We start from the raw sequence: 22,426 nt of genomic DNA, 5'->3' as shown, positions 1-22,426 counted from the left end.
ACGCGCCGGAGATCCTGGGAGATGCTGCTGGCAAAACGTCTGCATCACACACACACACACACCAATTATCCCTAACCTATGCGCTGGAAAACACAAAACTATACAGCAAAACATCTTAACGTAAACACACTTTTACTGATAAAATCAAACAAAGGCATATATATATATATATATATATATATATATATATATATATATATATATATATACATATATATATATATATATGTATATATATATATATATATATACACACACACATATATATATATGGGTCCACTTTTCTGCTGCAGCTGGCCATTTTCCTTTTACACCGTCCAAATTTACAGCTCAGGGCGCTGGGACGAATTGCAAATTGTGTGCAGATACAGGCCTACACTTCAAATAATTAAGAGAAAAATCCAACGTAAAGAGAGCACTTCCATTAGGAAATAGTCAACATGAAATTTCGTCTTCTACTGACACCTGCTGGTCAAATTGAATAGTTGCAAATATTGTGAAGAAGTTGTCATCTAATTCTAATCCTAAACAATATGGCCATTCGAAGTGAAGTATTAAGACAATTAATCAGGTTTGTACTGCTTGATTAAACACATTCATCCCGTTCCAGTGCACTAAAACCCACTTCCCTTCAGGACCGTGTCAGCGAAGCCAAAACTTCCTTGAGTGACGCTGTTTCCCAGCATGCAATGCGAGCTAGCGATTCACAATACTATTTCATCACAAACATGGATGTAAAAAATAAAAAGGGACGATAAATGAAACTTCAGGAACACCAACCAATACAATGCAATACAAGCAGAACTGAGCCGAAGTTTTATATTATGTACACCATAATACAGCCTTCTGGTGGACAAGCCATACTATTTAATCCGTGTCCTCCTCTAGCATTTCAGTGGGAGGAAGCTCATCGTAGAGGTCACGTGCTGGTTCCGCGTCACTCCACCAATCACCTCGGGGAAGGTCTAAGCCGATTGAGTGAGTGAGTGAGTGAGTGAGTGAGTGAGTTTCACTGAACCCAATTCAGACTACTCACCCTCCACTTTTTTTGTTTTGTATGAGCATTTAAAAAAAACAACAACATAATAATAATATGGATTTTGACCATGTATGTTTTGGAGTTCATTGAAAGAGGTTAATAAAAAAATATATAATGCATATATATATATATATATATATGTATATATATATATATATATATATATATATATATATATATATATATATATATATATATATATATATGTATATATATATATATATATGTATATATATATATATGTACATATATGTGTGTGTGTGTGTGTGTGTGTGTGTGTAACTTTAACTAATTTATCTATTTCTATCCATCTATCAAACTTACTATCTAGGGATCTTGATATTGTGTTGGCAGATGCATTATCACGTGTACATGTGGACTAGCTGCGAAATTCTTATTTCGGGGGAACTGAGGGTTTTCTTGTTTAGTTTTGTTTGTCGGTATGTTAATAGGGTTTGGTTCTTAAGGGAGGGGGTGTTATGACCCACGGGTGGGTCTAGGTGCCTCTATGTTTGTGTCTGTGTGTGTGTGTGTGAGAGTGGATGACGCCTTGCAGGTGCGGCCCTGGATGTCGGCTGCTGATTGGACGCGCCAAGGCTGAGAAGGAGGAGCAGTCGAGCCAGCCTGACGGTCATCCCTCCTCCGCTCCCAAGTCTGCAGTTAGTCACTTCTGAAATGGTGTTAGAGCACGCAGCCGTAGGGGTGGGCTGCCATTTTCTTTGTCCCCTCTTTTCTCCTGTTTATTAAGTATGTAGGGAGGTTAGCCTTTCTGTATTTGGCTTCTCTTTCTTTCTTTAGTTAGTTCTTAAGGCGAGCTAGTTGGAGTTTGGTTTATTATTTTGGCCTGGGCCCACCCTGAAGCCTTTGCTGCCCACCGGTTAAGTTGTTTTGTTTCTTTCATTTACTGATTCATAAATGTTTTTGTTGAAAACCGCCAACTGCCGTGAGAAATTAATGAGGCTTGGGAGTGGGGGAAGGTGTCCCACATGTTGCGTCTCGGTCCCCCGAGACGGGACGTAACACGGAGTTTTCACTGTGACAGCAGGTTGAGCTCCTACCGTGTTACAGGTGACGTCATCACGTTAGCCTGTTCCATTCCTGCTAAATTCTTTAAAGAACTACCGTTAGTAAACTTTTAAATTATAATACACTCTACACTAATTGTAATTTCCTGCCCGTGGTTCTATATAGCAACAGTTGATGGCTCATATCAGCAGATAAGCAGCAACAATCTGGGCATTGCGGGTGATTCATAAATATGTCATTTCTTATTAATTAGCCCATAAGTTTTGTACACCAGTGTGACACCAAATGCTTGTTGCTGACAGCAGTGAAGAAATGACACTCTAGTGGTTCTGCACATTAGTATAAATAGAGTGATTCTCTATCATTACATCACAGGAGGGCGGCACTCTGACAGATTCCATGAACCTGAACACTGATGATCCAGACTCCGGTCCAGATGAGCCAACAGGCCACAGTGGAAACGGGTCAGAGCATGGACTGGCTGCTGAAAGGATCCAGGTAGGTGGCGCTGTCATCCCAAGTTGTGTGGTGTGGAGGATCAGGGCCAAAGTTCCAGATGCTCACAGATGTGACTGTGGATTCAGGAGGAGTGTTTGAAGGCTGGACTCCCAACAGTGATTGGCTGCTGAGGACCTCTCAATCACAATCAGGTTTTTTAGTGGCTGTGAGATTGAAAGTGAGATTGCATTGTCCAGGTAGGAGGACAGCAGTCAGTCATGTTTCACCTCCAGTCAACACGCAGTGGTTCACATGAAGGTCCAAGAGGCCTACAGACCTACACTGAGTCTGGAAGTGGCAGTACAGTTGGATCATTGTCTTTGTTGTGTTGTTTGGTCATTGTGATCCAATGTAATGTGAGAGAAGGACGAGTGCAGTTATATTGGAGTGAGTTATTTAGAGTGTAATAGAAGTTATAATGCAGAGTCTGTTTTTATGAAATGTTCTATCACCTGGCATCCATCCATCCATCCATCCATCCATCCATCCATCCATCCATCCATCTTCTACTGCCGTATCTGGAGTCAGGTCTCGGGGGCAGCAGCCTCAGCAGAGACCCCTAGACTTCCCTGGACCCAGTCACCTCCTCCAGCTCCTCCAGTGGGACCCCAAGGCTTCCCAGTCCAGCCCAGAGACCTGGTCCCTCCAGCAGGGTCTCCTCCTGGTGGGACATGCCTGGAACACCTCCCCAGGGAGGCGTCCTAAACAAGACCCCGAGATGCTGGAACTCCTCCCCCTGAGGCAGGGCCTCCCCACCGACCCAGAGAGGGCAAACCACCTCATATCCAGCATTGATTTATCTGTTGGTGATTAATTATAAAGTAACATTTATTTTATTTAAATTATATTTGAACTGAATTGGATTTGTTTGTAAAAGTGAGATTTATTTTCATTGATTCATGTGGTTTATGTTGAGACCTAGTGGAGAAGTGGGTATGGCCTACAGAAGGTTTGAGTACACAAGTTATTCAGATACGGAGAATCCCCATGGCAGGACTTCAGGAGATATATAATCAAAGTGTTAAAGCAGCAGAAATGAAACGCCAGTTGAGGTCAAGGTTACACAGGTCAGAGGTTGTGATGGCTTTTATTGTCAGAATATTGAATCATTGAAATATAATTATAGTTTGAGCTTGTAACAAAGTTTGGATGATATAACATAATCACATAAAATAAATGATCTGGTTTCCTTCTGATTCATTGACGTCCTTCTGAAATCTCCACACAAACATCTGGCAAGCATCAAAACCATGAATTATTTTGAGGGAAACTTCTTTTGTCTTACTTATAATTCAATAATGATTTGAGTTCCCATCACAGGTGTTGTGAATCACTTTATCTTTTCCACATGATTTCCTCATTTAAGATCATGAAGCAGAAATAAAGTCTCTTGAAAAGTATTTTTCACCTCCAAAATGAAGATGTTATAGAAGTCTGAAGTGAGAGCAGAGCAGTGTGTTGTTGATGTGTGGAACCTTCATGCTGAGATGTTCCAGCCGTGGATGATGAGAGCAGAAGCAGTGGTTGTGTTGCTGCTGCCTTCACTGAGCAGCTGCTCCAAGTCCTGCTTCTTCCACTGAGGATTCAGCTCCAGCAGTGGCTTCTGGGACGTCTCTCCCAGTAACCACAGCAGCTTGTAGGGAGAAGCAGTCCGCCAGCCACCAGGCTGCACTGGGGTCAAAGGTCGTGACACACCCACACAGTGTTGGTGCATGCAGCTTGCTGTTTGGCTCCACTGGTTGTAGTTCTGTCAGCCACCAGTAGATGGAGCGCTCCTCTTCACTCTCCTCATCCTCACCACCACCTGCAAAGATAAGAAGAGACAGCAGGAGTCAGGACTCACGGTCCTTGAACGCATCATCACAGAGACGTTGACTGTTGATGAAGATGATGGAGTGACTGGTGAGAAGAAGCAGACTCTCAGTCACATGTCAAGTGTGGAACATCAGAAGGTCATGTGACCATGGAGTGTTGGACTGATACTGAGGCCTGATGAAGATAAACTGATCAATAATTGATTGGTGAACTGAGAGAAGAAGCAGTTTGGCAGCAGATGTTGGATGAATGAGGAGCAGCTGGACGTCACCATCCTCCTCTCACACTGTGACTGGGAACACTGGACCTCTGCTGTGGGATCAACTGGCTTTGGTGCTGGAACCATCATCCACTGCTTCCAAACCAGTACTAACCTCACACTCTCCAGTTGATGGTCACTGCTGTAGACAAGATCCATCAGTGGCTTCACTGATGACTCCTTCAGGGGGTTCATATTCAGGTCCAGCTCTCTGAGGTGGGAGGGGTTGGACTTCAGAGCTGAGAGCAGCCAATCACAGCTGAGCTCTGACAAACTGCAGTCAATCAACCTGAATAGAGAATAAATGATGGAGAGTTTATAATGATGGAGCGTTTTTCCAGGGTGTCATCACTCTGAAAATCAAAGTGAAACGTCGACTTCAGAATCTGACACTACAGAAAATGTCACCTTGAAATTAAATCCTCAGTCCAAAACTAATGTGTGTTGAAATGATGTTTGGTCACATGACCACTGATGACCTGTTTTTCCTTTTCCTTTTTCTTTTTTTCTTTTTTTTTTTTTTTTACTTCAAACATGAACAGAATGAAGTTTTCATATTCTGGATGTCATTTTGAGATGAATCAACCTTCAGTTCAATGTTTATTCAACATGTGTGATGAACTGTGTTTGATGCTGAAACCATCATCCACTGGTTCCAAACCAGTACTGACCTCAGAGTTTACAGTTTACAGTCTGGACTCTGCAGAAAACCACTCAGTTCCTTCACTGATGAATCCTGCAGCTGGTTCCAACTCAGGTGCAGCTCTCTGAGGTGGGAGGGGTTGGACTTCAGAGCTGAGAGCAGCCAATCACAGCTGAGCTCTGACAAACTGCAGTCAATCAACCTGAATAGAGAATAAATGATGGAGAGTTTATAATGATGGAGAGTTTTTCCAGGGTGTCATCACTCTGAAAATCAAAGTGAAACGTCGACTTCAGAATCTGACACTACAGAATAAAATGGGAGAGGGAGGGCGAGCGAACGAGTGCTGCACTGTGGAGTCCATTACTGGCTCTTGATGATGTTGCTGTCTGGGCCCCCTTGCACCTAAGTAGGATTGCGTCATCCAAGATGAGTCACTAAGCCTTCAGCGTTCAACCAATCCACAACACGTGTGTCCAGGCTTCATGGGTCGCACTAAAAGCCATCCAGGATGAGAAGACACGGATTCATCAAGCCAGGTGAAAGCTATCCTGGATCAGTGCGCAATGCTCGCGGCTTCCTTCCATAGACCCCCGTTATGGAGCTGGGATTGACGGATTGGCCATCTTTGACCTCCTCAGAAGCCTCCATGAGGATTTGCGCCTGGGACGGGGATTCAGACTCTCTACCGTCCAGTGTCACAACAACAACCTCATGTTACTCTTTGATGTGTCTTCATGTTTCTATAATAACAATAATAATAATAACAATAAACTTTATTTATATAGCACTGCTCATACACAACATGTGCAACCCACAGTGCTTAACAAAATAAAACAAAACAAAACAAAGAAAGGTAATAATAAGAAGAAGAACAACAATCATAATAATAACAATGAGAAAAAATAAAAAGCTCCACTGCCCCTCCCCCCACCCCATACGGACCCACCCCTCCCCACCAACGCACACAGACAAACGCCCACCCCCATATTCACACAGACATTAGATAACACGGCTTGGCACTGAAGAATCTGATGAGGAAAGGCCACTATGGGGAGCCGTCCACACAAGGGGGCACCATGGCCTGCAGCGCCCCTATGGGCAGACCAGGCGTAGCTCCCACTGTGGAGGGCCCCCCATGAGGAAACACTGGCACTAAAAGTATAAAAGGGAGAATAATCATAATGAGAAATAAACCAAATACATAAAAATAAAGTGTGAAACAGTGGCATAAAAATGGGTAACCATTATAAAAGTATAAAAATCAATTGAAGGTAATAAAAGGCATAAAAATAGTAAAACGGCATAAAATTAGTGGAGTAAGAGAGAGAAGAGTAAAAGAAGTCAGTTAAACGGCAGGTTAAAAAGGTACGTCTTGAGCCTCCCCTTAAAAATATCAACAGTCTCTGTGGCCCTGAGGCTCTCTGGCAGGCTGTTCCACCGAGTAGGGCCGTAATGGCTGAAAGCAGCCTCACCATGGTTTTTTTTTTTTGACTCGGGGAACAGTTAACAGGCCAGTGCCAGAAGACCTAGGATATGATGAAAGCAGGTCAGTTAGATAAGATGGGCCAAGACCGTTGAGACATTTAAAAACTAATAAGAGAACCTTAAAATCAATCCTGAAGCGGACGGGGAGCCAAAGCAGCGACTTTAAAAGCGGTGTAATGTGTTCCCTTCCTCTGGTCCTAGTCAGCACACGTGCGACTGAGTTTTGTAGTATTTGTAGACTGTAAACACTCTTTTTGGGAAGACCAGAGAGCAGGGCATTGCAATAATCTAGTCTACAAGAAATAAAAGCATGCATTAGCACCTCCGTGTTGGCCTGAGAGAGGAACGGGCGGATTCTGGCTATTTTCTTTAGATGATAAAAACCTATCTTTGTAATATTTTTTATATGTGGAACAAAGGTGAGCTCAGAATCAAAAACAACGCCCAGATTCTTTACAAATTGCGAGGGTTTAAAATCCCGACGTTTTGGTAAAAGTTCCTCTCTCCGGCCTTCAGGACCAATAACTAAAACCTCAGTTTTGTCCTGGTTAAGCTGTAGGAAATTCTCTGCCATCCATGATTTGATATCTAAAATACAGTTTAAAAGGGCATCAATTGGCACTGTGTCATCAGGAGACACGGCAATGTACATTTGTGTATCATCAGCATAGCTGTGGAAGCTGATGCCGTGTTTCCTTACGACGTCCCCCAAGGGAAGCATGTACAGATTAAAAAGAACCGGACCTAAAATTGACCCTTGGGGCACCCCACATCTAATTTCATGCATTCTGGAGGAGCACGTATCCATACTTACAAAGAAACATCGATCTGTGAGATAAGAACGAAACCAGTTAAAAACAGTACCTGACAGGCCCACCAGGTTTCTGAGTCTATTTAATAAAATATGGTGATCTACTGTATCAAAAGCAGCGCTTTGATCCAGTAGCACCAAGACTGTCAGCTTCTGAGAGTCTGCGTTACACCTGAAATCATTGACGATCTTTAAAGGGCTGTCTCAGGACTGTGGTTCTTTCTAAAACCAGATTGATAATTCTCTAAAATATTGTTTGTATTTAAAAAGTAATTTACTTGGTTAAAAAACAGTTTTTCTAAAATCTTACTTAAAAATGGTAAGTTGGATACAGGTCGGTAGTTATTAAAAATGTTTGGATCCAAGTTGCTCCTCTTCAAAAGGGGCCTCACCACCGCCGTTCTAGAGGCAGCAGGGAAAACACCCGTCTGAAGAGAGCAATTGACAATATATAAAATCTGCTCCTCAAAGAACCCATAAAGTGACTTTAAGAGTGACGTGGGAATTGGGTCTAAAAGGCAGGCTGTGGGCTTTACTTGGGAGAAAACTCGACCAAGTGTCCTTGCATCAACTAGAGCAAAACTCTCCAGTGTTTCCTCAGATAAAAGTGGTTGTCCAGATGTATACAAAAATTGATTTTGATTAATTAAAATACTGGACCTAATGACATCAATTTTACTTACAAAGTGGTCTGCAAAATCCTCACAGAGGGCATCTGTTGGTGTCTGTACGTCCTGATTAAAATTTGTATTGGTTAAAAGATTGAAGGTAGAGAAAAGAAATCAAGGGTTTTTGCTATTGTTTGTGATGAGGTTGGAGAAATGGGTTATTCTTGCCTGTTTGACAGTTTTATTGTAAGATTTGAGTAGATGACGAAATGTTTCATAATGGACAGTGTTACGAGAGTTAACCACTAGATGGCAGCCAAGTTCCATGCAATATGCAGAGACATCTAGTGCGAGTTGATGACGTTGGCTTCCGGGTGTTTTACCTGATGAGCACTGTTCTAACCATAGATATATACAGAAGGCGAGATGTCTTATCCGCGCTGCTGGCCAATGGAATCGAACGTCCGCACTGGCGGCCATCTTGCCACAGTCACCTCGCTCCGCCCCTCTCACTCATAACTATGTATTCTTCTTGTGCATGTTCTTTTAAATAGCCCTAAATTGCTCTATTTTCAACCGAATTTCGAGCGGTTTGGTTTGTTACAAAGGTTATAAGCATAGTTATGATACTGCATACTTATTAATGATTTATAACCATCGGCTTTCATGTGAAAATAGCAAAAACACGCACACACCCGTATTTAATAAAAACATATATGCTAAACGCTAAACTAAACAAACCAGCACTAAATCGTAACATTAATCAAACAGCTCCAACAATATCTTACAGATGAAATGTGATCCTACAAGCTTTTGTTTGTGGACAGCGACGATTGCTGCAACCATAAGCGGCACAGAAGTTCGGCATTTTTTCAGTCACCGATTTCCTGTAGAAACCATAATGCATGATGCTGTAGCAAAGCAATCCAATTGTAAATCATTTGCGAATTAAGTTAAATGATATAGAAAAAAAGCTATTCTGTCTCTCCATATGTCAAATTGCTTGTTTTATTTACACCTACCAATCCTAATCCCTTTTATCACAACAAGAAAAAAGACGGACTGTAATCTCAGGTTGTCACTGTTCGACTCTGAATCAAACAGGTGGGGGATGAGATATCAGCAGCTCTAGTTCATTGATCACCGTGTCTCTGCTGCATGAACTGATGAGACTGCGTTCATGCAGCAGCAACGTTATAGGAAACGCACCTCAGCGAATAACTACAACCGACACCACAAATATTGTATGTGAACAAAATACTAGTTTGTCCTGAAATAGCTGTTGGCTAAACTTAACTTAAGAAATGAAAATCTTAGTGGTCTCAGTCGTATTAACTTGTGCAGATAGGCTGCCATAGCACCATTGTGTTTTTTTTTCTAATAGAAAGCTGCACTCTCAACATGTTCAACCATCCAGAATTATTGCTACGTTATGAACGTTTGTAAGAAAGCAAACCGTGTGCAAAGCCGTCAAGTTTTCAGCGAGATCAGAGTGTTAATGTTTGTTCAGATCACTCACGTTCCCTCACATTCACTACATCAGACCGTGACTGCCTGACTGTGGAAAGATGGCGGCCAGTGCGGACGTTGGATTCTGCGCCGTGAGACATCTAGCCTTCTGTATATATCTATGGTTATAACTAGCGGCCATACAATAAAAGTAGCGTATCTACAAAGATTGCATGACTGTATAAAAGAAAGAACGAAACATGGTGTCAGAAGCGGAAACTTAACGCCGCGGCTGAAGACAGAACAACAAGGCGCTATAAAGGCTGGACGTTTCTTCAATGGAGCTAAACTGCTAAGCTAATACCTGACGAACCATGGCTTTTTCGATTCCTGTACCAGACGCAATGGACATGAAGGGCGACGTATATAACAACTGGACATTCTTTAGAGCACAATGGGAAAACTATGAGATAACAACGGAACTGGACAAAAAAGAAGCAAAAGTAAGAGTAGCCACCCTGCTTACAGTAATGGGCAAAGAATGTCACATAATACAAAGACATCTTCACATGTCAGCGGAGGACAGAGACAATCCACAGAAGAATCTGGATGCACTACAAAAACACTTTGAACCTTCCAGAAATGTAATCTACGAGTGCTACGTATTTAACACTGCACAGCAGAGTCAACATGAGTCAACAGAGCAATATGTTGCAAACCTGAGAAAGCTAGCAGACAAATGTGAATTTGGTCCACTGCGAGATGAATTGATCCGTGACAGATTAGTGCTTGTGACTAAAAATGCAAGTACACAAGCACTCATGTTACGTGAATCAGAACTCACACTTGCCAAAGCAATAGACATGTTTAGAGTCAGCGAACTAGCACAAATTCAAAATAAGATAATAACTGGTGTGGAACAGGAGAATGTACACTTTGCACATGACAAACGCTCAGAGATGCGCCCCTCATTTGCACCTCAGCATAATTACAAAGAGCATATGGGACATGCAAACAAAGATAAACGCCCAAATAATAACCTCTGTCGTTACTGTGGAGCAGTGCATGACAGAATGAAATGCCCTGCATTTGGCGTCATCTGCAAAGCCTGTGGAAAGAAAAACCACTTGCCACTGCAAGAGTGTGCAAACAAGCCCAGCGCAAGACACGGGTGAACTTTCTTGGAGAAGACAGAGTAGAGGAGGAAGAAGAAATGGAAGAGGTGTGGTTCCTATCAAACATAAACGCTATGGAACAGGAAAACGAGAAATGGCTTGTCAACCTCAAAGTAACACCGTACATGACTGAACCAGTATCATATGACCCTAGCCATACAATCACATGTCAATTGGACACAGGAGCCACAACCAACGCCATAAGCTTCAGAGATCTACAGCTCATCACACAAGATGGTAATCCAGACATACCAGCCAGCAAAGCCACCATTAAACTGTATGATGGGTCACAAGTGAAACTAGCTGGGTTGTGTCACCTCAAAGCTGACCATGATGGACAAACACACGGCCTGAAGTTTCAAGTTATACACACGTCACAAATGCCTCTGCTTTCTGCTCAAGACTCAACTTGCTATTTCATACACCACACAGATATGTCATCTACAGCGGTCTCACGCAGCACAACAGGGACAGATATGCATTTCACAACCACCACAGAGGACATCATCTCAAAATACAACAACGTGTTTAAAGGCCTTGGCTGTCTTCCTGGTGAACTACACCTCGATGTGGACCCCGACATTAGGCCTGTGCATCAGGTGCCACGACGAATTCCCATTCCGCTCAAACACAAAGTCACTGAAGCCATACGATCCATGGAGAAGAATGGCATCATCAAAAGAGTCACAGAGCCAACACAATGGATCAGCAACATGGTTGTCATAGAAAAGCCAGGAAAGTTGCGCACCTGCATTGATCCCAGCGCACTCAATAAAGCTCCACGGCGGTCACACTACCAGATGCCAACAATAGAGGAGATACTCCCAGACATTGCAAAAGCAAAAGTATTCTCCGTGCTTGATGCCAAAGATGGCTACTGGCAAGTCAAACTTGAAGAAGAGAGCAGTTATCTGACCACCTTTTGGACCCCGCTTGGCAGATTCGGGTGGCTAAGGATGCCTTTCGGCATAAAACCAGCTGCAGAAGAATATCAACGCAGGCAACATGAGGTGTTGCAAGGCCTGACCGGTGTAAGTGTCATTGCAGACGACATTCTTCTCTACGGCTGTGGAGACACTTCAGAAGAGGCACTAACTGACCATGACAGAAACCTGACTGCCTTGCTGCAGAGGGCCAGGCAGGTCAATCTAAAGCTAAATAAAAAGAAGCTGAAACTAAAACTATCCAGTGTCCAATACATGGGACATCTTCTCACCACAGAGGGCCTTCGCCCTGACCCAGAGAAGGTGGCAGCGTTTCAACACATGCAAACACCCACTGATGTTAAATCGCTACAGAGATTCCTGGGGTTTGTAAATTATCTTGCCAAATTTCTTCCTCATCTCTCAGATGTGTGCGAGCCTCTCCAACGCCTGACAGATAAGGACGTGGAGTGGACATGGCTATCACAACATGAATCTGCCGTTGACACTGTGAAGCAATTAATCACATGCCACCCAGTACTCAAGTACTACAACCTGCAGGAAGAAGTAACACTACAGTGTGACGCCAGCGAGACAGGCCTAGGTGCAGCTCTTCTCCAGAATGGGCAACCTGTTGCATTCGCCTACTGAACAGAGATATGCGCAAAGGTGGTGTACAAGCAAGGGAAGGATCTTCATGTGGCAGATTTTCTGTCGAGGACTTAACAGCCAAACACACAGCATGCCCACATGCAAACACCTGCCACCATCTATGCCATGGGCCTCACCACCGAAGACCTACAACAAGTCGACCACCTCGCAGACACGAATATTTCAACAGCTACACTGGAGTCCATTAGAACTGCCACAATCAAAGATCCACTATGTTGTGCACTGCAGACTTACATATTGAAAGGGTGGCCCACAGCTACACAAGCAGTAGCTCCAGAACTGCGACCTTTCTACTACTCTGACTACTGGGAACTAGATGAACTTTCAGACACAACTAGTGATGTTCTCTCTGACACGGGGCTTCGAACCACACCCCACAACTCGGTAGGGTTTGTTTCTGAAGCACTGCTCCGGAGCTTGCTTCAAATCACGTGACTGATGACGTTTGAACCACTTCACTGCTTCATTCAGACTGAATCAGCTGGCTGGTTTGGTTCAGTGGGCAAGGCTTTGAAAGACTGGCAGGTCTCAGTTGAGTTTAAAATGGATGAAACGGCGCAATGCGTTGCCTATCTGGTCGATACCTTTTGGATTGATTTGATCAGCTTTCGTATTGCTTTCGGTTTGCTTTCTTATTGCTCTGCAACGGAACCAACCAGGAAGAGATCTCAAGTCTGGGAGCATTTTGAAATCGTGCCGCCGAACAATTTTTATCAAATCATTTCTGTTTAACCTGTAGCCAGCTATTGTTGTTGCTGGCGACGTAACTCTCATCCGGTCACTATTGTCCATTTTCAACTGCTTTCTTTCCATATGTTAAAGGAGATGTTACGAAAGTTAACCACTAGATGGCAGCCAAGTTCCATGCAATATGCAGAGACATCTGGTGCGAGTTGATGACGTTGGCTTCCCGGTGTTTTACCTGATGAGCACTGTTATAACTCGCGGCCATACAATAAAAGTAGCGTATCTACAAAGATTGCCTGACTGTATAAAAGAAAGAACGAAACAAGGACAGGAGTTGGGGAAAGAACACCTCACCCCATCAACAACCACAGAATCAACGAGGCAAACGTCCCTGTCACTGTCCCGCCACAAGGGGCGAAACGTCAATGAATGGTAGTTCATGGTTGATGACCCTGCAACTGACCCGTGGGCACCGAAAGAAGTGCGACAGGCAGCAATGCCAAGCAGGAAATGTCTCCTACCTGTACATTTACAGTAAGTCATAAAATAGCTATATTGCATTTATTTTTCAGTGTTTTAAGAGTCCTTTCATTAAAAAGCTAAATACCATGAAGACACATATTTTGTGGAAACACACCCACTCCCACATTCAGGTGGAGGTCCTCCACCCCCGGGAGATGTCCCGGTGTTGAAACTGTAGGAGGCGGCGACTCTCACTGGAAGTGTCGGGACTGTTCTTCGCTGTAGGGGAGCGCTCCTCGTGGAGCAACTCCACTTCCGGTGTAGGGAATGCGTTATGCAGCGTTTTCTTGCTTTGCATCGCTCCTCTGATGAAGTGAATGTTTTTATGTCCTGCAGCGTGTTGTTTTTTTGTTTTGTTTTTTTGCGTTTGCACCACAATCCTTTTTTTGTACCGTTTTAAACTTGTATTTGTGTTTGTGACTTTGCGTCGTTTCCGTGCTCAAATACGCGATTGTCCCGTATTTGGCAACTAAAAAAGCTGTCCCGTAATGAACTGAGACATGACGCACTTGACTTTGTCTCCACTCCGCCGCTCCGGCAACCCCAGTGTCCACGCTGAGAACTCTGTCCTCCGCAGTTCTTGGCATTTCGGCTCGCATTCCCAGAGGTGGGCAATGCGCATTCATTGGATCAGGACTAGGTTGACAAGATGGCAGGTTGGCAAGGAGGTGGAACTGCATCAATTTTTAAAAACAATTTAATGTCAAAGGAAGTTTCTTTTAACAGTTACTCATCATTTGAGTACCACGCTTTTGTTTTTAGCAGTCCACCAATTATTTGCATTAATGTATACAGACCCCCGCATTACTCAACTGCTTTTATCAGTGAGCTCTCCGACCTTTTATCAATCACACTGACAACTTATGATAGAATTTTAATAACTGGCGATTTTAACTTGCACATCGACAACAACTCTGACCCACTGTCAAGAGAGTTTTTACACCTTTTAAACTGCATGAATTTTAACTAGCACGTCACACGGCCTACTCACAACAGGGGACACACCCTGGACCTAGTCATAACCTATGGCTTGTCCACTGGTGTGTCCTCTGTTGTTGATCTGGCCGTGTCCGACCATTATTGTGTGTATTTTAACATTGCCAGTTTTAACCAACAGGAAGCCCCGGTGAGAACAGTGAGGAAACGCTGCCTTACCTCTGAGGTGGATGCAAATTTTATTGAGGTTTTAAAATGCACTCCTGCTGAAATTTTACCTGCACCCTGTGATTTTATTGTTGAAAATTTTAATAGCAAACTTAAATCCACATTAGACTCTGTGGCTCCACTTTTAACAAAAACTGTTAAACCAAAGCAGCTTTTATCCCCGTGGAGACATAAACCAGAAATTTTAAAATCAAAAAGACAATGCAGGAGTGCAGAGAGAAGGTGGAGAAAAAGCAAACTCACCGTTCATTATGAAGTTCTTCATGAACAACTAAAATGTCACAATAATACAATCAAACAGGCAAGAATCTCCCATTTTTCAAAACTTATCATAGAAAACAAAAATAATTCAAAGTATCTTTTCTCCACCTTCAACCTTTTAACTAATAATAATCTTAAAAAAAACCCTGAGATGCCGTCTGACGCTCTCTGCGAGAACTTTGCAGGCCACTTCAGAGGTAAAATCGATGGCATCAGGTCCAGTCTTTTAGCGCATCAAAATGTATCTTTTAATACATCTGGACTGTCATTTTTATCCAAGGAAACACTGGAGAGTTTTGCCCTGGTTGATGCAAGGACACTTGGTCGAGTTTTCTCCCAGGTAAACCCAACAACCTGCCTTTTAGATCCAATTCCCACATCACTTTTAAAGACATTTTATGGATTCTTTGAGGAACAGATTTTATACATCGTAAATTGCTCTCTTCAGACGGGTGTCTTCCCTGCTGCCTTTAAAACGGCAGTGGTGAGGCCCCTTCTGAAGAAGAGCAATTTAGACCAAACTATTCTTGACAATTACAGACCTGTATCCAACTTGCCATTTTTAAGTAAGATTTTAGAAAAATTTGTTTTTAACCAATTAAATTATTTTTTAAGTACAAACAACATCTTAGAGAAATATCAGTCTGGATTTAGGATGAACCACAGCACCGAGACAGCCCTTGTAAAGATTTTAAATGATATGAGGTGTAATGCGGACTCAAATAAACTCACAGTCCTGGTGCTACTGGATCTAAGCGCTGCCTTCGATACAGTAGATCACCACATTTTATTAAACAGACTCAGAAACCTGGTGGGCCTCTCTGGTGCTGTTCTTAACTGGTTTTGTTCTTACCTCACAGATCGCTATTTCTTCGTAAGTTTGGATGCGTGTTCCTCCGGAAAACATAAAATTAAGTGTGGGGTTCCCCAAGGGTCAATTTTAGGTCCAGTACTTTTTAATCTTTACATGCTTCCCCTTGGGGATGTCATCAGGAGACACAGCGTCACCTTCCACTCTTATGCTGATGATACACAGCTTTACATTGCTGTGTCTCCTGATGACACAGGGCCTATTGATACCCTTTTAAAATGTATTTTAGATATTAAGTCATGGGTGGCAGCGAACTTCCTACAGCTCAACCAGGACAAAACAGAGGTTTTAGTTATTGGTCCTGAAGGCAAGAGAGAGAAACTTTTACCAAAACTTCATCATTTTAAACCAACACAATCTGTAAAGAACCTGGGCGTCATTTTTGACTCTGAGCTTAGTTTTATTGCGCATATTAAAAACGTCACAAGGACGGGTTTTTATCATCTTAAGAACATAGCTAGAGTCCGCCCGTTTCTCTCCCAGGCAGACACAGAGGTGCTGATGCATGCTTTTATTTCTTGTCGGATAGACTACTGCAATGCCCTGCTCTCTGGTCTACCGAAAAAAACTATCTGTAACTTACAGGTACTTCAGAACTCAGCCGCTCGTGTGCTTACTAGGACCAGGGGGCGGGATCACATTACTCCAGTTTTAAAATCACTGCATTGGCTCCCTGTGCGATTCAGGATCGACTTTAAAGTGCTTTTATTAGTTTTCAAGTGTCTTAACGGTCTTGGACCATCTTATTTATCAGATATGCTTTTATCTTATCAGCCCTCGCGGATCTTGAGGTCCTCTGGAACCGGCCTATTAATTGTTCCAAGTGTTCGGACCAGAACCCATGGAGAGGCTGCGTTCAGCCACTACGGTCCGAAACTTTGGAACAGCCTGCCAGAGGGAATCAGGACTGCAGAGACTGTTGATGTTTTTAAGGGGAGGCTTAAGACTCACCTTTTTAGTTTGGCTTTTAAGTGATTTATTTAATTTGTATTTTACTTGTCTTGCTTTTTAGCTTTAAAGCTTTTAGGATTATTGAATATTTTATCTTATTTTTATCTTTACTATCTTATTTCCTGTATATCTTTTTACTTTTTACAATCTTATAGTTTTTTAATTTAGTTTAGTTTATATTATTTATTTTATTTTTTATTTATTTTCATTATTGTTACCATTATTATTGTTTTAACTTCCTTTTCCTGCATTGTTTTTAGCTCCAGTGTTTCCTTGTAGGGGGCCTGCTCACTGGGAGGGGTCTCATCGTTCTAGGGACCCTCTCGGTATGGATGATCCCCGTGGGTGGCTGTTTCCTACTACAGGTCTCAGTGCCTTGCCATTTCAATTTTTATTGTGCTGATTGACTGACATTTTTTATGTATTTACTTACTTATTTTTAAACTGTTCTCTGGGATGTTTTGTGTGTGTTTGTATGTGCGCGTGTGTGTGTGTGTGTGTGGGTGGTAACCTGTATGTGATTTGGGAGGACATGGGTGGATGGTATTTGCTCTATTTTTCTTTTATCTTCACTAATATTTGATTTTAATTTCTGTTAAGCACCTTGAGTTGCAAGCCTTTGTGTGAAAGGTGCTATATAAATAAAATTTGATTGATTGATTGATTGATTGCTGAATGTTTTAAAAAGCTTCTGGCGCGTGGTGGTGGGGTTTAAAGCGGGTGCACTGGGCTTGGACATTAGCGCAGCTGGAGGAAGAACCCTGGTTGCGGGTGCCCGTTCATCGGCAGGTGGTGCTGTGTGTGCGTGATGGTTGTGCGTTCACCGCTTGGCTGTTAAAGCCTGGAAACTTTCTCTGCCTTTTGGACTCATACGGTGCAGCTGGAAGAAAAAAAAAAAAAAAATCATCATTCTGAAGGCGTAGCGGTGCGCCGCCTAATAAAAGCTCTAAAATTATTAATTAATACGTTTCTGATTAATTTTATTTTATGTGCTACATAGATTTCCTTGTGCGCTGAGAATGTGCAAGTAGTGCGCGATTGCGCAAGCAAGCAGCTTAGAGGGAACATTGTTTATGATGCAATAAAGTAAATACACTATGAGTCAGTAAAGTACCCGTTCTCTACTTGTTCTGTAAAATAGTGGTGTGTGTGTGTGTGTGTGTGTGTGTGTGTGTGTGTGTGTGTGTGTGTGTGTGCCAGATAAATATCAGCTGTTTCCCACATTGACTGATGTGCTTTTGAAACTTTGATCTTGTCTTCATGGTGTTGACTTTCTAAATGTCTGTGGTGAATACATGGAGATCTTGACAGAAGAGAAATCTACTAACAAGCAGAGACTTTATCTGGATTGTCTTGTTGCTTTATTGCTTCAATTCAACAGTTGATCATTGACTTGACATTGTTATGCAGTATAGACTGATGGTATATTTCATGACTTATTGATTGACTGTTGTCACATTGAGCCAACAAGCAGAATCAAAAGACAAAATTCTCTCACAATATTTACATGCATTCATCTGATTGTTGACAAACGGATCAACAGTCAGAAGGTTGATCAGATGGATGAGTTGTTGAAAGGTCAAAGGTCAGGGCGGAAAGGTCCAGAGTGGAAACAGACCTCAGCTGTGTTTCCACAGTAATAAAGTTGTCATGTGGACTAATGACACATTATTAATCTGCGGGATGAATGGGCTGCAGAGGAAGAGAAACAACGTGGCACAAACATCCAGCAGGTGGACAACAGTCACCAGGAGCACCAACAGGAAGTGGCGCCCAGGCCCCGCCCACCCTGTGATTGACAGCCGGAGACACTGGGTAACAAACGTGAAGACAGAAGAAGAATCAAAGGTGAGAATTCAGCTCAGAGTCTCTCTGACGACTTCAGTCACACTTTCATCAACTCAGCTGAAGAACCTGAAGGAACATAAAGTCCAACATGTAGCGGCTGAGTGAAGGAGGTCTGGACTCTGTGGAGGAGCTCCATGGTTCCAGAGACGCTGTAGAAGGACAGAAGACCTGCTCTGTGGTCCAGGTACACTCGCACTCTGGAGGACCGAGGACCTGAGACACGAGTACTCATGTTGTTGTGACGAAACCAATATTCACCTGGGTAACAATATAAACTCCAGGATTTGTCATTTGCTGTGTCTCAATTCAGGTTCTGCACCCTTGAGGCCGAGTGTCCTCCGTCTGAAGGAAGCGTTCTTAGAGTTCCCAGCCTAGAAGGACGGACCAAACCCCGCCTCCCCGGTAACCACTCGGGACGGTCTAGCCTTCGGCGTATTTCCTCGTTTCGTCACCGCCGTTCCCTCTGGCTGGCCAACCCCGGAAGTGACGTTTCTATAGGATCACGCTAACCATTGGTTTGCCATCTAACGATGCCGTTGAATGTTCAAATAAATAAAATCCTACGTTAAAAACTGGATACTTTATGTGAAACATCAATATATAGATTTATATGTCGTGTCTTAACCAGTACATGCCGCTAATTTCAGCTGACTTCCCAGGATCCCACGATGCTTTGCAGCAGCACGCAAAGCATCATGGGATACCCAAGTACGCAAAGGATAGTAGCGGTGTATCCTTGGAATCGGCTAAAACGAGTGCGTATTTACGAGTGCGCATTTTGAGCGTCCTAAACACCCTCGGGAATTGGGACAAGCCTTCGCGCAGTGCGATGACGCAACTTCCTTTCAAAATGCGCACTTCAAGGATGCAGAACCTGAATTGAGACACAGCAATTGAATCCAAATCTACTTTCCTCTGACCTTCCTGCTCTGCCAATGTTCCTGTAGGCCACTGCTACACCAACCCCCTAAAATAAACCACAGAAGTCCCTCCCCCTTCTCCACTCAACCTCCCAGTAACATCGTCCAGTCAGACCTTCTCTACTCAGGACCTGCTTCTTGTCAGTGAATCTGTCTGGATGATCACAATAAGACTGAACTTCCTCCATGAATGTCACTTTTCTGTTCTCCTCAGATAATAACAGACGTTTGTGCACTGTGCAGAACTTGCTGTATTTCATCTCTCAGCTTGGTCCAGCTGCTGCCACGTCCTCAAAGTATCTCAGAGGACGGATCTCCAGGCTGGAGGAGTCTGGAGACGGACTGAGTGCTGGCAGTGAGGAGAACCTGTGGAGAAACTGGCTGTGGTCCAGTGTGTGTGAGATCTTCTCCAGCTCAGCGTCTCTCCTCTTCAGCTCCATCATCTCCTGCTCCAGCTTCTTCTCAAGCTCTTTGACTCCACTCACTGCTGCCCCCTGTGTGGATCTGACCTGCTGCTGCACCTCAGAGCGTCTTTTCTCCAGCAGACGGATCATCTGGGTGAGGATCTTCTCGCTGTCCTTCACTGCTTTATCAGCATAGCCGTTGATGGACTCCACCCCCTTCAGGTCTTCCTCTGTGTGCTGGATCTTCTGCCTGGTCTCCTCCAGCTCTCTCTGCCTCCCAGGCCTCTGTACTGCTGCTGACACTGTCTGATGACCTTTATGTTCATCCATACAGCATAAAGCACAGATGATCTTCTGATCAGTGCGGCAGAACATCTTCATCACCTCATCATGACGAGGGCAAATGTTCTCCTGGAGCTGCTGGCTGGGTTCCACCAGCTTGTGTCTCTGTAGGGGAGCAGCATCACGATGAGGCTGGAGGTGAGAGTCACAGTAGGAGGCCCGACAGACCAGACAGGACTTGAGGGCCTTCAGTTTCCTCCCAGTGCAGACATCACAGGCCACATCTCCAGCTCCAGCATAGCAGTGATCAGCAGGAGCATCTTGGAGTCCAGTCCCCCCCGCCCCCCGCAAAGAAACTTGGCACGTTAACTTTGCCGACACGTTAGCGTAGCGCGACAGCGATAGCGTGCTTCCCTCCCCCGTCAACGTTAGCGCAATTTCCAACCAGCACTGCAGAGAGAAAGGCAATATCCAGGTGGAGTGAAAATACATCCCAGTGCCCACCATCACAGGCATATAGACGTAGATAAGATAAATTTACATAAAATACCAGAATGTTTGTCAATTTTTCATTAAAACATATTTTATTTATTTAGTTAGATAAAAATGTTTCCTCCCAGCACAATATGTATTTGTTCATTTAACTCACATTCCTGCCATCATCTTAACACAATTCAGTGTCACTTTTAAGTTGGAAAAGCATAATAATTAAATTACTTAAATGGCACATTTCAAGTAAAACAGTTGCGATTTAGTCTATTTGTGGTGGTATGTGAGTTATACTTCCCATAAAAAGACTTCCTTTTACATCAAGAATCTTTAAATTTTTCATAGATGACTCCCAAAGAGAGACATATTCTGTCAAGTTCTAACCTGAAGACCACTCTGTCTGGTCCAAAAAGAATTATATTGAATTGAGAGCAGCTGTTCTTATTTTCTCTTTTTTGAGAGAGATTTGCTCAGATTTTCAGTTGACCTGTTGATTTGATTTCTCTGATTAAAATTAAAACAAAGTCTGATATTTGGCAGCTTGTTTAATTCTTATACATAGGTATAAAATACATTTTTTATAATAACATTCACGAGTTTTCGTTGTAAAAGTCATCATTTTCATATACACAAGTTGGACATCTAAAAGTATCGGTATCTGTATTGGTATCGGGATACTAGCCTTGGTATCACCTGGTATCGTATCGAAAGGAAAAATAGTGGTATCGCACATCCCTACTTCCACACACACACACACACTATACTGTAAATGGCTGCAGTTTCCTTTACAAAAGTGCTACAGACGTCATTCAAACATCCATGTGTTTGTCTCATCAAGACCTATATTTTACATTTGACAGCCACTTAAAAAAAAATGCAGGTCAAAAATATGCATCATTTGCATACACAGGCATATGATGATTAGACCTCTTCTCCCTCTTTGTCAACACACAAATGCCTGCAGTTTCCTTTAGAAAAGTGCTACAGACGTCATTCAAATACCTACGTGTTTGTCTCATCAAGGCCAATATTTTACATTTGACAGCATCCTCCAAAAAAAAAAATGGAGGTGAGAAATCTGCATCATTTGCATAGACTTCCTTCAGCAGATGTCGCCGGGCGTCGGCAGAGGACGGGGGTCAATTGCGGGCGTCGACAGGGGTCAACAAAAACGCTGATTCATGACGAACAAATATTAGCCAGCCAGCTAACATTTATTCGACGCTAGCTAGCTGGCTAGCAGGACAAATAAACAAACTTGGGGGGGGGAGACAACAGCGTTTCACCTCCACCTCTCCAGCCCACATCACAAACAAATAACTTACCTTTCCCCTTTGCAAGTTTTTCTTGATCAGTTTTCTTTTCCTTCCATTTTTCCACACCGCTGGGATAAGTCCATTTTGATGCCATTATGGTGTCTGTTTGTTTTTAATCCTCTCGCTAACGGGAACGAATGGTAACTATCAATCATGCACATCATACCTGTCGGCGTCGCCGGCCCGCTACGTCACAACCTGCGTGACAGTGCGGCAAGCCCCCAGAGTCCAAGATGGCGTCCCATTCCTTTCAATGAAGTTGCTCACCCAGCGCATGGCTCCCAAAAACCTTTTGACTTTCGCAT

At 43.2% G+C, this 22,426-nt stretch overlaps 1 long non-coding RNA gene across 1 annotated transcript in view; it reads right to left on the bottom strand.

The window, feature by feature from the left end:
• Window positions 1–22,426, bottom strand: part of LOC142892600 (uncharacterized) — a 61,825-nt gene that overhangs the window by 38,397 nt on the left and 1,002 nt on the right. The gene's annotated exons all lie outside the window — the stretch shown is intronic.

Source organism: Nelusetta ayraudi, unplaced genomic scaffold (genome assembly GCF_046127955.1).
Source record: "Nelusetta ayraudi isolate G7.1 ecotype Tasmania unplaced genomic scaffold, CSIRO-AGI_Nayr_v1 ptg000038l, whole genome shotgun sequence".
Classification (NCBI taxonomy): domain Eukaryota; kingdom Metazoa; phylum Chordata; class Actinopteri; order Tetraodontiformes; family Monacanthidae; genus Nelusetta; species Nelusetta ayraudi.
The sequence above is the reverse complement of the archived record's forward strand: the minus strand, read 5'-3'. Positions and strand labels throughout refer to the sequence as shown.